Consider the following 14,220-nt stretch of genomic DNA (forward strand, 5'->3'; position numbering starts at 1 on the left):
AATTTTTAAAGTCTCATCATCAATAAATGGGTCTGAAAATGCAAAATGCATTAAAAATTAATAATACAGAGAATAAAATACATATAAAATGCATGGAGAAATCTTGAGGAACTCACAAAGTCGTGAGAAGATACATATAAACAATAATAACTGTAACACAGGCTACATTAAATGTATGGGCTTAGTCATTTGAAAACTATAGGAGAGAGGGACTAATTCTTGCCCGGAGGGTAGTTTTAGTCTCTCTGTAAGTTACTAAGCCCCATTGGCTCTATTAGTTAGAGAAGTGAGGGTAGTCCGGAGAAAAAGAAATAGTTTCTTTCTCATTATGACCTCTTAGATTGGCAACCTAAAGGAACAGGGTGTGGTAGTGATGTCTCTAATGGAAACGAAAGTCCTACATACATAAAGCTTGAAAGCATCCATCATCATGTAGAAATATGTAAACATGTGCGTAAGCATGGACTCTTTCACCAAGGACGACTTGTTTACCTTCACAACCATAATGTCTGGTAGAGCAGTGGTAGCTAGTCAATGAGAGTTTATAAAAAGAAGGAGAAGGGTTTAGAGTGCGTTCAAGTGTGAAAGAGAAAGTATGTCTTGAAGGGCGAAGTCAGCTCTCCAGGGGAGGCAAAAAAACAAAGGTTTGGAGGAGACAGAGCATGCATGGGATTGGGGCAAGGGGGGCAGTAAGCAAAAGGGTAAGGAGCCCTGCAAGTCTCACATGTTTGGGGGAAATAATAATCTGGAAAAATAGTTTTTCTTTTCTTTTTGAATATAACCAGAAACATCAAAAATTTCATCAGTATGGTAATCATACATCTTTAAAAGAAAAGGAAGGGAAATTCAGTGAGGAGATTCCTAAAAGTACTGATTAAAATAATCACCCTCAGCTAGACTACTACATTGATGCAAATAAGGTTATCTACTGAAGTAAAGAAAGATTAAAGATTTCTGACACTTGAGGAATGAGTAGGAAAAGCTAGAATTTTGGCCTAGAAAGTCAGTCAAATGTTGTGGAAACAAAATATAACTTAGTAACATGAAAGCCCATGTTAGAATCTTACTTAAGGATGCTTACTCTTAATTTCAAATGTGCCAGTGTAAAAAAACGAAACTTGATCAATACTTATCTATTTACTTAAATTAGGAGATACATTTTATAGAAATGCAGGAATCCTGTCAACATCTCTGATTTCCTTCTATTATCAATGTTTGGAGTTAATCTGGTCATAAATTCAATGTACTTGGTAGCAGATATTTTAAACTATAATTAGAGGGTAGATATTCCAGACCTAGAATAAAGAAGGTAGACTAGGAAAAACTTTTCGAAGATGTGTCATTCATTTCTACTATAAGTATAAAATCAGCTACTTTGCAACATTCCTCAAGAAGTCAATTAAGGGAAAGAGGGCTTTTGACTGATGTTAGCTATTAATTGGGCTTAAAAAAAGACACTCTCTACCACAGTTTCATATCATGATTACTGACAATTGCTGTCAAATCTATCCTATGAAAGTAGCAGTATGCAGTACAAAGGATTTATGGTCATTCTCTCTTGGATTCAAATTCCAATGTTGCTTTAATCTTACAATTTACTCATATTAGCAGTTTGGTCCTGGAAATTACTCAATTCCTCTGATCCTTAAAGTGAAGACTATGGTATTTAGGATAGATGCCTTCTAGGATTTTGTGAAGATTAAATGCAACACTATATTTAAAAATGAATAGCCAAAACATCATGTTCTTTCTCCTGTACCCACTTTACTATCTTTTGAGCAACTTTAGCTAGAAAGTGAACACACCGAATCATATATCTTTCAGTTTACCATAATACTGTAAGGATTAGCTGGTAGTTCCATAAATTATATTTCTGTTTTCTTAAAACAAACCTCTACTCTTTCTGCAATGAGAAAAATAACTGTAGTATAAAAATACTGTGATCTGACAGTTTCATTTGGGGGTTGACATGGTGGAGAAAGCAGAAATTTGTGGAAAATTATTACCTTCCTTTTACAATATTGACAACTACCACTTTAGTGACGTTTCCTTCATATTAGCTAGGAACAATGAAAGTAGTTATCGCTGGAATATTAGCATCATTAGCCCCGATCCCAATGACTCACCCTTATTTTGGCATTAGAGATTTTACTTGACTCCAATAAGCAACAGCCAACACTCAATCTACATAATGGAACTTTTATTGCAGGGATCAAATTTATACATTCTAAGCAATAAAGAACAAGCTGGTTTCTCAGTTAAGATGGCAGATTTAACACCTCCTTTCCTCTTACCAGAAATGCTACTAAATTACAGTAAATGGATTTTTTTAAAGACATAAACCAAGAAAAAAGAGGAGAAAGAGTGAGCAGACAGTAACAGATGAAGCAGATGGAATATTGGTAAATGACCCAGAGCTCCTATAGCGTCTAATCCTAAACCATGGGTGGGATTGATGAGAACCAACATGATTTATGTAGCAAAACCCTCAGAAGTCTTGCAAACTGGCAGTATCAGGTTCCTCACACACTGGAGGGAGTAGCCAAAATAAATGACTAGATTCCACCAGCCACTCTTGGCAGGTATAGTTACTTTACAGACAATGGGGATTAAATGACCATCTGAAGAATGTAGAGATTCCCCAGATTTCTTCCCTCACTAGGCTCTCCAAAAGTTGGCAGCCAGAGCCCTACCTTTTAGGAAAGAGATCTGAAATCTCTTCTTTAAGGAATCCTCAGAGAGTTAAAAGAAAATATTCCATCCATGAAATATAAACAGATTACATAAAAGAAGATAAAGACTATGAGGGGAAAAAAGGAGAATGAACATCATTCAGAGAAAAAAAAATTCTTGAAAATAAAAAAAATTGATAAAATAAATAGAGTTTAATAGAAAGAACAGAAGACAAAGTTGAGAAAAATCTCCATAAAAGTAGAGCAAAAATAAAAGGAGGCATAAAATACAAGAGAGACACTAAGAAAAATAAGGCTAGGCCAAATGGTCCAACATTCAAATAATAGGAGTTCCAAAAAACCAGAGAAAAGAGAAATTGTCAGAAATAAACAAAATAAAATATATTTCATAGAACTGAAGAACATTAGCTTCAAACTGAAATGGCCCAGCAGGTGCCCAGTACAACAACAATAAAACAATAGAAAGACATTTAACTTTAAAATTAAAGAATACTGGGGACAAAGAAGTGTCTGTGAATTTCTAGAAAGGAATAACTGGATGACATATAAAGGACCAGGGATTAGATGGTTTTAAATGGTACAGGCATCTACACAGTCGGGCAGGCAATGAAACAAGCCCTTCAGCATTCTAAGACTTTTACACATAATCCAAGATATCAAATGATTCCAAGGGTTGAATAAAGGACACACCCTCTATCAAGAAACTACTATAGTACTTCCCCGAACAAAAGTTGAGTTTGCAACAAGGATGAGGAATGCATGCAATATAACACATGGGGAAGACAACAAAGAAGAGGATCAAAGGAAACTTCCAAGGTGGGGCTAGACAAGCCTTGGATGACAGGTGCAATGAGCTGCCAAACTGCATACACTAGAGCCTGTGACTCAAGAGACCGCTATGTGGACAGCCGTCGTCACTGAGATTTTCGTAGTCCTTGGAGTGATTTTTCAACCCAAGGATACAGCCCAGGCGAGTCAGAACCAGTTTCTTATATATATATATATATATATATATATATATATATATATAACAACACTATCACCCCAGATGTACTCTGCCTTAACCTGTTTTTGAGAGCAAGAGTTAGGTGATGGTGAAGCAGACACATTCAAAGAAGCTCATTCCCTCTAACCATATTTCTGCTTGATACCTAGAACCCACCCTGGTACCCCGACAAATATTTCTCAGAATTCAGTCACTGCCTGGCCCCTAAATCCTCTTAGAATGGGCTCACGTGCATCCTCAGGGAAGCTGAAGCCAGACACCAATGCAGGACTCTTTTCAGCTCTCCTGAGAGCCTTCCTCTAAGAGTGAAATCATCATCTTTTCCTTACGTGGGGAGGTTTAAGTCAGTCAGTTTGTCTCTCTCTTTATTACAGCGTAATTCCTGCTAGAATAGAATTGCAGCGGACCGGGGGTGCTAACCTATTCAAAACACAAACAAAACTATCTCCAGTGGGATCATTAAAAGAAGGTGTGTGACCTTAGAGAAAAGCTTCTCAGAAACTGCAAAGATTTGCAAAGATTGGGTTTGATGCTCAAAATATATACACAAAAATATTAGAATTGCAGTCTCGAGGCTAAATAAAAACAATGCCACTTTCCTGAAAAGAATAAATCAGAGTTAAAAATGCATAAAATAGGGAAGTGTTTTGAACAACATGGTAAATCATCAAAAATATAATCTTAGAATGACTTTATTTTATGTGAGCACTATTCAGAGATGCCCTTTTTAAAACCTGACATTTCCTTAAGCATCAATTTTAGATTTACTGACCTAATCGATACAGTTTACGTCCCATACTCACTCTCTTTGTATCAACTTATACACAGTCTTTAGAAACCAACAGGCTGAAAAAGAAACTCTTCCCTGGGAAATAACACAGGTGAAGAGCTAGGCAAGCTTGTGTTTGGCAATGACATTTGGGATGAAACACCAAAAGCATGATTCATGAAAGAGAAAAGCGGCAAATTGGACTTCATTGGATTAAGACATGTGCTCTGTCGAAGCTACTGTTAAGGAAATGAAAGGACCAGACAGGCCAGGAAAAAAACAATCTTCGCAAAACACATATATGATAAAAGACTGGTATTCGAAATATGCAAAGCACTCTTAAAACTCAACAGTAAGAATCAATTAAAAAGTAGGCAAAAGATCTGAAGAGACATCTCACCAAAGAAAACACATAGATGGTAAATAAGCACATGAAAACGGTGCTCAGCATCGTATGTCACTAGGGAACCACAAATTAAAACAACGAGATACTACATATATATCTATTAGAATTGCTAAAATTGTAAAAAAAAAAAAAAAGAAGAAGAAGAAGAAGAAGAAAAGAAAAGAAAAATGACAACACCAAATGCTGGTGAGAAGGCGGAGCAAAAGGAACGTTCATTCACTGCTGATGGGAACACAACATGGTTTAGCCACTTTGGAAGATGGCTTGGCAGTTTCTTACAAAACTAAACAAATTCTTACCAGCAACAGTACTCCTTGGTATTTACCTGAATGAGCCAAAAATTATGCCCACAAAAATTTGCACATGAATATTCGTAGTTGGCTTTATTCATAATTGCCAAAACTTGTAAGCAACAAAGATGTCCTTCAATAGGCAAATGAAAAACAAACTTAGCATCCTACGATGGGATGTTATTCAGCAACAAAGAGAAATGAGCTTTCAAGCCACAAAAGACAATATGCATGGATACATGCATATCACTGAATGAAAGAAGCCCGTCTGGAAAGGTCATGTACTGCAAGATTCCAACTACATGGTGTTCTGGAAAAGGCGAAACTATGGAGAGTAAAAAAGTCAGTGGTTGCTAAGGGTTACAGGAAAGGGATGGATGAATAGGTACAGCCCGGGGGTACTTAGTGCAGTGAAACTACTCTGAATGATACTGTCACAGTGGATATGTGTTGCACATCTGTGAAAACCCATAAAACTACAGAACACAAGCATGAGTCCTAATGTAGAAATGTGGACTTTAGTTAATAATAATGCATTAACATTGGCTCATCGATTGTAACAACAAATGTATCCTACTAAAGCAAGATGAGGAAAACTATGTGTGCCGGTGCGGGGGGCGGGGGGGCGGATGCATTGAGGGGATATATGAAACTCTGTGTACTTTCCACTTAAACTTTTTTTAAACCTAAAACTGCTCTAAAAAATAAAGTCTATTAGTTAAAAAATAAAAAATAAAAAGCAACAGAAAAGAAAAAAACAGGCTCTGAGTTTCCTATAGGCAGGTATTTTGCTAACATCTGAGAATCTGCTCACATACAGAAAAACGAATGTTACGTACTTTCTTGGCCATAGTTTTGACACTATTCAAGAAGTCACAAGATGATGGGAAGAAGGGACTAGAAGTAAAAATCAGGGAGGGGGCCAGGGGACTAGAGAGAGGAAGAAAAGTCCTAAGTGAGGATGAGAGGGGATAAGTGGAATCTTCCTATGGTCCTCATTAGTTTTTAATGTGTCAGAGTTATCAGGGAACTAAAGTTCTAACTTGATGGCTGACAATAATTAAAGAGAATGAGTTGGCAATGTTTCAATCTAATTCCCCCCATGTGACACAGGTCCATTTTACAACTTGTCATCATTAACTGCCACAGCTCAATGGAACCAACAGGGGAAATTAATAGGCATATTAGCATTCAAAAGGATACACAATGTCCTAAGAACTTTATGCTGCACTGTGCCATAGCTGGGGTCTGTAAAATGTTTCATGAACCCTGGTTCTTGTGATTAAAAGTCATCCTAGAGTTTGTATTCCATAGCTTGAGCTAAACCTTCCCATAGTTGGCTCAAAATGTCACCCACAAGAGAAAAGTCAACTAGGTAGTTTTCACTGCATTCCATATGAGGACAGTATTTTGGAGGTGTGCTTTCTAGAAAATAGCCGTTTCTCTACAAATTCAGGTTTCAAACTACAGATTGAATTCTGCTTCTTATCCTAATAGTAACCTACTGAGAAGGCAACCCAAGGGACATCCAACTTACTTTAAAAAAAAATCCTCTTAAACACTTTGCCATTGATAATTTCAAATAACAATTTCTGGTATTCACTTTCACTTAATTGGGCAATTGTGTTTCAGTTATATACATAAGGAATTGTACAAAAATATTTGTCAGATCTACTTAATGATCCAGCACACAAGTTTTTAGGATTTTCTTGTGCCAGAGACAAATGCAGGGCTAGGAGGTGAGGATGCAACATGGAGTAAGACCGGTACCTGCCCTCAGGGTGTTACAGACCGGGAAAAGAGGGTTGTTAAAGATATTCTCTTGATTATATACCTTGTGATTGGAACTCTGACAGATAAGAACCTGATGTGTTTCCGATACAGAGAAGTTGCACATTTCCTAGGTTAGGACACACTTCACGAGGAGTTATCCCAAATGGGAGTCTGGCAACAGAGACAAGGGTTTGTCAGGCACAGGAAATTCTCTTAGTCTTAGACCATCCTTAGATTCTAAGAAACCAAGGTATGAAAAGCAGCAAATGTTCAGGACTTAGAAAAATAGGTGAGTGCAGAGTACAAGGGGGTGAGGCCAAGGCCAGAGGTTCGCTTTTTTTTTTTTTTTTTTTTAATGCTAAGGAGTTGAGACTTTAATCTCAGAAGGACGGGCAGATACTCCAGGGTTTCCAACAGATGATAAAGGTTTCAGATTTACATTGACCCAGAAGCCTTAATGTTCCCCTCAGCTTGACTACCCTTGAGACAGTGCCTGACCTCCCAGTTTTTATTTAGAAGATTTTCAATTGTAAATTACTTCTCTGTCCTTTTAAGATGCCATCTCAGCCACTTTTGCAACCCTAGACTGTCTTTCTCAAAGACCTGGGAGGCATCGCTCTGAAATGGACTCTTCAAGGAAGACTGTGTCCTGATCTTTGAATCTCCACGGGTGGGTAGGAGCCTAACTCATTGCTGCTAGTAAGTGACAACAAACACAGATAGCCTACTCAATGACCAATCAATGACCGACCTCCTGCTAATGTCCTCCACTACTTTTTTACTCACTCACCCCAGTGCTTAAAAATTCTCCCACCTTTTGTCACAGCAGAGTTGAGTTCACTTTCTCTTCCCTACTGCAATAGTCTTGAATTAATTCTTCCTAGTCTGTTTCATTTGTCCAGTGCAATTTTTCTTTGACATTTTAGAAAAATCTGTGGGAGATGTGGAAGACAAGGTGAGTGGCAGGAAGGTGAGTTAGGGAGAGTTTTAGCAGTGAAGGGAAGGAACAAGTGTGAAGCCCAAAAGAGAGGAGTGGCAGCAAAGGTAAGAAAGGAGAGACTAAAGTCAAGGAATCAACTCCATGAACAACTGGATAGTGAGAAGGAAAAGACACAAGGGTGCCTCTAAGTTGTTTAGAGTAGCCATGGCAGCTACAACCTCCTTGTAACCTGGCAAATGCCACAGTGGACTGTGGGAGGAGGGAGATTGACAGAGAAAGAGATGGATGGATGGGTTATGAAAACAATATAAAAGTGGCCTTTGTAATGATGGATGACAAAGACCACTTATAAATGCATCAAAGGCAGTTGATAAGAAATGAACTATCTGAAAGGGGCTTCTGAGTGAGAATGTTGTTACAAGCAGAATTCTTAAGAATATTCTCAAGCCTGGAGAACCAAGAGCAGAAGGAGGAAGGAGGAGGAAAGGAGATGTCCTAACTCCCCAGACGTCCATCTAAACCCCATACTACAGCACCTCGGGAAGTAAGGATTAGTCAGTAATAGACCCTTTTCTCATCCTCTTTGCAATCACCAGCATGCAGGGCATAATACATGGAAAGCAGAAGTGAGAAAGAAAATCCAGAAAAAAAGATGTTAAAACAGTCTTCTGAACAAAAATAAAAGGAGTCAGATGGAGAATGCAACCCAGTTGTGGCTAATACATTCAAAATTGCACAAGTTTTTTTTTTTTTTTTCTCTACTTCTGGTGAATTTTGTTCATGTATTACCAATAATAACCTATGGGAAAGTATGGGCAAAGGCCTAATACTCTTATAATCATAAAAACCAAAGGCCCAGATGAAATAGTTCTATGAAATGTCATAATTGTCCAGCTTAATATGAAAGTTTACCAACAATGGTGTAAATTTCTATTTTTGATGGAGAGAACTCCATTTCAATGGAAATTCCTAATGCCACATTCAATAAAATTCTTGTACAACAAAATGTGTTATAAAATTCCTTGGGATTTATTCCCAGTGTAAAAATATAATAGCAGCTTTTAATGGTGAGTTTCTAGAATGTACCTGACAGTGGGCACTGGAAAACAAAAGAATGTTTTCCCAGGCATATTTATCGGTAAGGTAGTATTTGCAAAATTCCTAGATACAGAGAAGAACTGCCAGTGATAATTTACTAGAACCAGTGCTCTAGTAATTAGGAGATAACAAATACTTGGTTATGACATTGGAATCTTGGCTACATGGCCTGGCCAGCCAAATAAATATGAAAGTCAAAAGAAACATTAAGGGCCCAAAAGCAAAGATTCACAAGTGTACCCAAAACTTAAATACTCAAAATGATGGTTAGAGATACTAGTTCAAGTACTTTTCACAATTTCAACATCACACTGTGTCTGTGCACCGTTCGGTGATGGGCAAGGTCATCAACAGTTAGATATGGAGGACACAATCAGCCATGGACCTCTGAATTTCTGAGCCCATTGGATACATGCGGAGAATTAATAACAGATTTCCTAAAATCTTCTGGAGACCTCAGTCTTTCTGGAAGCAAAAAGAGTAAACAAATTACATGTAGACAGCTGCCACATAGAGATGTGAAGCAGGGCAGATCTAAGCAAACGCATCCTGAGAATCTGACAACCCAGGGGACTCTCTAATTCTGTTTATCAGTGACTCCAGAGAGTGCCATGCCTCAGTGATTCAGGAAACCCACTAAGTATCAGGAAAGAGTGCTCTCCCCGGTATGAACTATGAAAAGTCTACAGCTTTACCTGTGTTGAGAGCACATAAAATCGTGGTTCTGAGTCCATCTGCAAAGAGGTTATTTTTAGATTAGCACACATTTCTGTCCTTGGTTCTATTCAGTTCAATACTTTACCGATAAATTGGAAGAATACACAGAAGAAATGCCCACCTTGTTGAAGATCAAACTCCAGAGTGATCTCTGACTCCAGTGTCGGGCTAGAAATAGCCTGAAATTTGGATTGCCTTGCATTTATGTTTCCAATTTTAATCACTCACATTCCAAGTAAAAAATATTTGGCTTAGCAATAGTTCATGTCAAAAAGAACTTTTAAGAAAAGGTCATCGTTAACATTTTGAGTTTAACTAATTCTGACACATCTAAAGAAGGTAACTGATATTCCAATTCCCAGAATTTGGAATAGTGTTGGGGGGGTCAGGTCAAAAAATACAAATTAAAATTTGGAGGCTAGTGGTCATATGAGTCTAATTCCTAGCACCTAGCACAGTGCTTGGTACATGGTAGGTATTCAGTAAAGAGTTGTTAATGAAGAAGTGAATGAATGGACTCAAGAATTTTTGGTGTGTGGGTGGTTCTTTCCTGGCCTTAGTTCAAGACTCAGGTGCTCAGTTACTGTAAACAAGATGATGCTTTCAGAGCCGAAGTGCCCCATCCAGGTCCATGAGGGGACTGAGGCACTCATTCCCTCGCTGCTGAAGGTGTGGGTTCTGCTGATAGCTCACAGCTGATTCCTCTCTAGGAAGGAAACTACCCCAATCAGGGTTTGCTTCTTCCCAGGGTACACCCTGACGTGCAGCTAACAAGCCTTGCTTCAACCGGGACAACCCTAGATGGCCACCCCAGGTGCAAATGTCCCCATGGGACACCTCTGTAGCAACTCTATTACAGCTCGACATCTTCCTCGGCCCTCTGCCCATGCTGCTTTCCTCCTGCTCCACAACTGTTGTTCCCTCTTGGAGAGCCCCCAACAAACCTCCTACATAGAAAACTCAAAAGCCTCAGATTCTATTTCTGAGGAAACCCAACCAATAACAAAAACTATGATCCCAAATTCTTTTTTTAACACACATTTCTATAAGTGCACAGCTATGTCTTTACAAAGAAGTAGAGCTATGTATTAGGAAAGTGTACTGGATTAAGAGAGAGATGCAACTTATTAAAATCCTATCACAGCTATGTGACCCTGCACGAGGCGATCTTTCTAGGTGTCCTGTGATAACACCTGCGTATAGCATATGTGAACGCCCTCTGTAAAGCGTGAAGCGGTGTGTGAGCACTAGGTGTTTTTATTATGAAATGTGATGCCATGGCTGCAGTGGCTGATCCCACACCACTCACACGTTAACACGATGAATAAAAAAGCAACAATTTTAGACAAGGCCCCTAGAAGGAAGTCCTTAAAGAGAAACCTAGCTGTCAACTGAGTTGATATCCTAGAGTGGTCAACCTGGGAAGGTACCAACAAAATGAACTAGTTGGTGTATAAACAGTAAGAATTGGTCATTATTGTGTGTGCGCGCACAGAATAAACTAATGAAAGTGAAAAATAGTCCTCTGGGCAGAGACTTGAGGATAGACCTACAATGGATGTTTCTCATTACCAAAAGCTGAGTTTCAACAATGAAAGAAGGATCAAATATCAACGCTTGAGGCCTATTTCCTTTATGAGACCTATCGTCATCAGCATCTAATTCACCAAAGCTCTGGAAGCATGTATTTTCTTGTAAACAAAGCAAGGCTTTGGATCATAAACAGAATTAGGTTGCAAAGGGATTTGTATTAAAAATAAGATCATCATCTTCGAGACTAATACTCTCCTGGCATCTGAATCTTTGAAGCTGGAAAGAAAGAAAGTGCACTCATTTATAAGTCAAGACCCCTAGGAACTGACGGGTCAGGCTCTATGCACTTATGAAAAGCCAATGAATTAAACAATCCATATCTAAAGTACTGCTCAGCAATTCTGCCTGGGTCACTGATTGTGTTGCTCTTCAAATTGATTATTTCCAACTTCCTCTGCTCTTCCTGAACATTGATACCCTCCTGACCCTACTGTGAGCTAGTAGGCTTGTTGCTTGTTTCACTGAGAAAATAAAACTCATCAGACTAGAACTTCTGCTTCCCCCTAGTACCCAAACCCCCAACTCACCTGCCTCTGTATCACTCCTCTGCCTTTCCTGCTCCGTACTCCGCAGAGCCCGCCCCCTACCCTCCAATGGGCACTGGATCCCATCTCTACCCATTCAAAGGCAATACCCTTGCAACTGACCCTCTCTTCTGAATTGAGTTCTCCCTCTCTAGGAAACGGGTCCCATCAGGAGAGACAACTGTACTATCTTACAAAGTAGAAAAAAATCCTCCCTGGATTCCACGTTCCCTTCCAGCCACCATTCCATTCTCTCTTCCCCTTTATAGCTAAACATCTAAAAAGAGCAACTATGCAGACTCACTTCCTTCACTCCCATGTGCACACGTGCTCATTCTATTCACCTTCACCTTTTCACTCTTCAACCTCTTGTGCAGTGACTATTAAGCACCCTCTGCCCAAATCCGATCACTAGTTCTTAGCGTGGAATCCTTACTCTACCGCTCCCACTCTGGGGCATCTGGCAGAGTTCTCACTGTTCTCACATAAAACATTTTCCTTCTCTTGGCTTCCATTCAACAAGCTTTGTTTTTTCCGTAGCTCACTGTGTGCTGCTTCTTGGTCACAGTGAGTCCTCTATATCTCCCCTACCTCTATTTACCAAGTTGCTCAGGCCAAAACCACAGAGGTTTTTGGGAGAATTAAATTATGGGACAGGAGTAGAAATGTTAAGACATTTCCTGGCTTAGAATCATAGTGCAATGTAAGTTAACTATTATTTTGACTTATTATCACATTTTAAATAAAAAGATAAATATACAATGTAGACAAAAGATAGGGAAGAACAGTAAAAGAAACTAAGCACAAAACTCTGGATAAATGTCAACTCATGAAAAAGAGGAGAAGGCAAACATGCTCACAAAGGGATGGACAGTGCCCTTCAGAGAACAGACTGACATCATTAACTCCTCAGACAGATTTCAAAATGGAACACTTACCTCCACCAAGTGGAGGCCTAATCTCTATGGAACAACCCAGTTGTCAACTTGTTAAATGAGGGGGGGAAAGATTCAATTTTAGATGAAGCAATCAACGGAAAAAAAAAATCAGTACTTACAGCACATTCATGAAGCAAAACGCACTTACACAATTATCCAATGTTCACACTCATTATGCGTGATGCGTGTGCTTTAAAAACTTCACCAAGGAAATATGTCAGGAGGAAAAATGTTAAACCCTAGGTAATTTCTATAGGGCTAAACATTTATTATAATATAGTAATTCTTAGGAAATACCTAGTTTAACCACTGCATAGAGCAGATAAGGCAACCCAAGCCTGAAGAGGATAAATGTATTGCCCAAGGTCGTACAACTAATTAGTAGTTAGATTGGCTTTTCTCATTCTTGCTTTTATATCCCCATCCCCTTCTTTAGTCATTTAAGTGATGTTTGCTAGGAAAATACATACCTAATGTTTCCATAGCCCTACTGAAATGCTTAGCACATGAGAAAAAACCTCCAGTGAATCAGGGACTATTTCTGGTTTTTTCCCCCACCACTGTTTGCTAACAATAAGCACCCAATAGTTTTGTACTGAATAAATGATATTGTCATTTTAAATGTACCAGTTTCACTTCCAATCTACCATCTAACGTGGTACCTAGCATATAATTGTTGCCAATATACAGTTTTTGGAAGCGTGGGTGCATCTGAGTGAATGACTCCACTTCAACGTATGTATTAAATTAAATTCACTTGAGGTCAAATATGGAAACTAGAAATGATGAAAACCCCAGTGATCCACCTGACCCCGTTTGAAGGTGGGCTATACTTAGTGACTCACAAAAACAGCATCAGGAAAGGGAAAAAAAATGAGTAACTTTACAGTGGAGAAACTTAGCAAATAAAACCTTAACCAAGTGATCAGGTTACTGTCATCACGGATGTCATGTGAATATCAGGTAAGTCCTGATGTAATGGGACAAAAAGGGGACTTTACCTCTGCAGTACTTTTTTTTTTTCAAGAATCCATAACTCCACACTAATCATAAGTTAAACAATAGACAAAGCCAGATTGGGGGATAGTCTACAGGATACCTGGCCAGTATTTCTCAAGACCTTCAAGGTCATGGGGAAAAAAAAAAAGAAAGTCTCAGAAACTGCCACAGACCAGACAAGACTGGGAAGACATCCCAACACAATGCTACGTGATGTCCTGGATTGGATGCTGGAACAGAAAGCCCAGAGTTTAGTTAGTACTAATAAAGCACTGTCAGTTTCTTTGACAAAGGTAGCATGGAAATATAAGGTGATCAACAATAGGGAAAACTGGGTGAAATGTATACAGAAATCCCAGTAGAATCTTTGTAACTTTTTTAGAAATCTAAAATTATCCCAAAAATAAGGTTTTTTAAAAAGATGTATTTATTTTATTTTTAAAGATTTTATTTACTGATTTATTTGAGAGAGAA

General features: G+C 38.6%; 1 protein-coding gene across 1 annotated transcript in view; it reads right to left on the reverse strand.

Moving 5' to 3' along the window:
- DGKI (diacylglycerol kinase iota) overlaps nt 1-14,220 on the reverse strand; it is a 415,071-nt gene that overhangs the window by 96,941 nt on the left and 303,910 nt on the right. The gene's annotated exons all lie outside the window — the stretch shown is intronic.

This window comes from Ursus arctos, unplaced genomic scaffold, assembly GCF_023065955.2.
Source record: "Ursus arctos isolate Adak ecotype North America unplaced genomic scaffold, UrsArc2.0 scaffold_3, whole genome shotgun sequence".
Lineage (NCBI taxonomy): Eukaryota > Metazoa > Chordata > Mammalia > Carnivora > Ursidae > Ursus > Ursus arctos.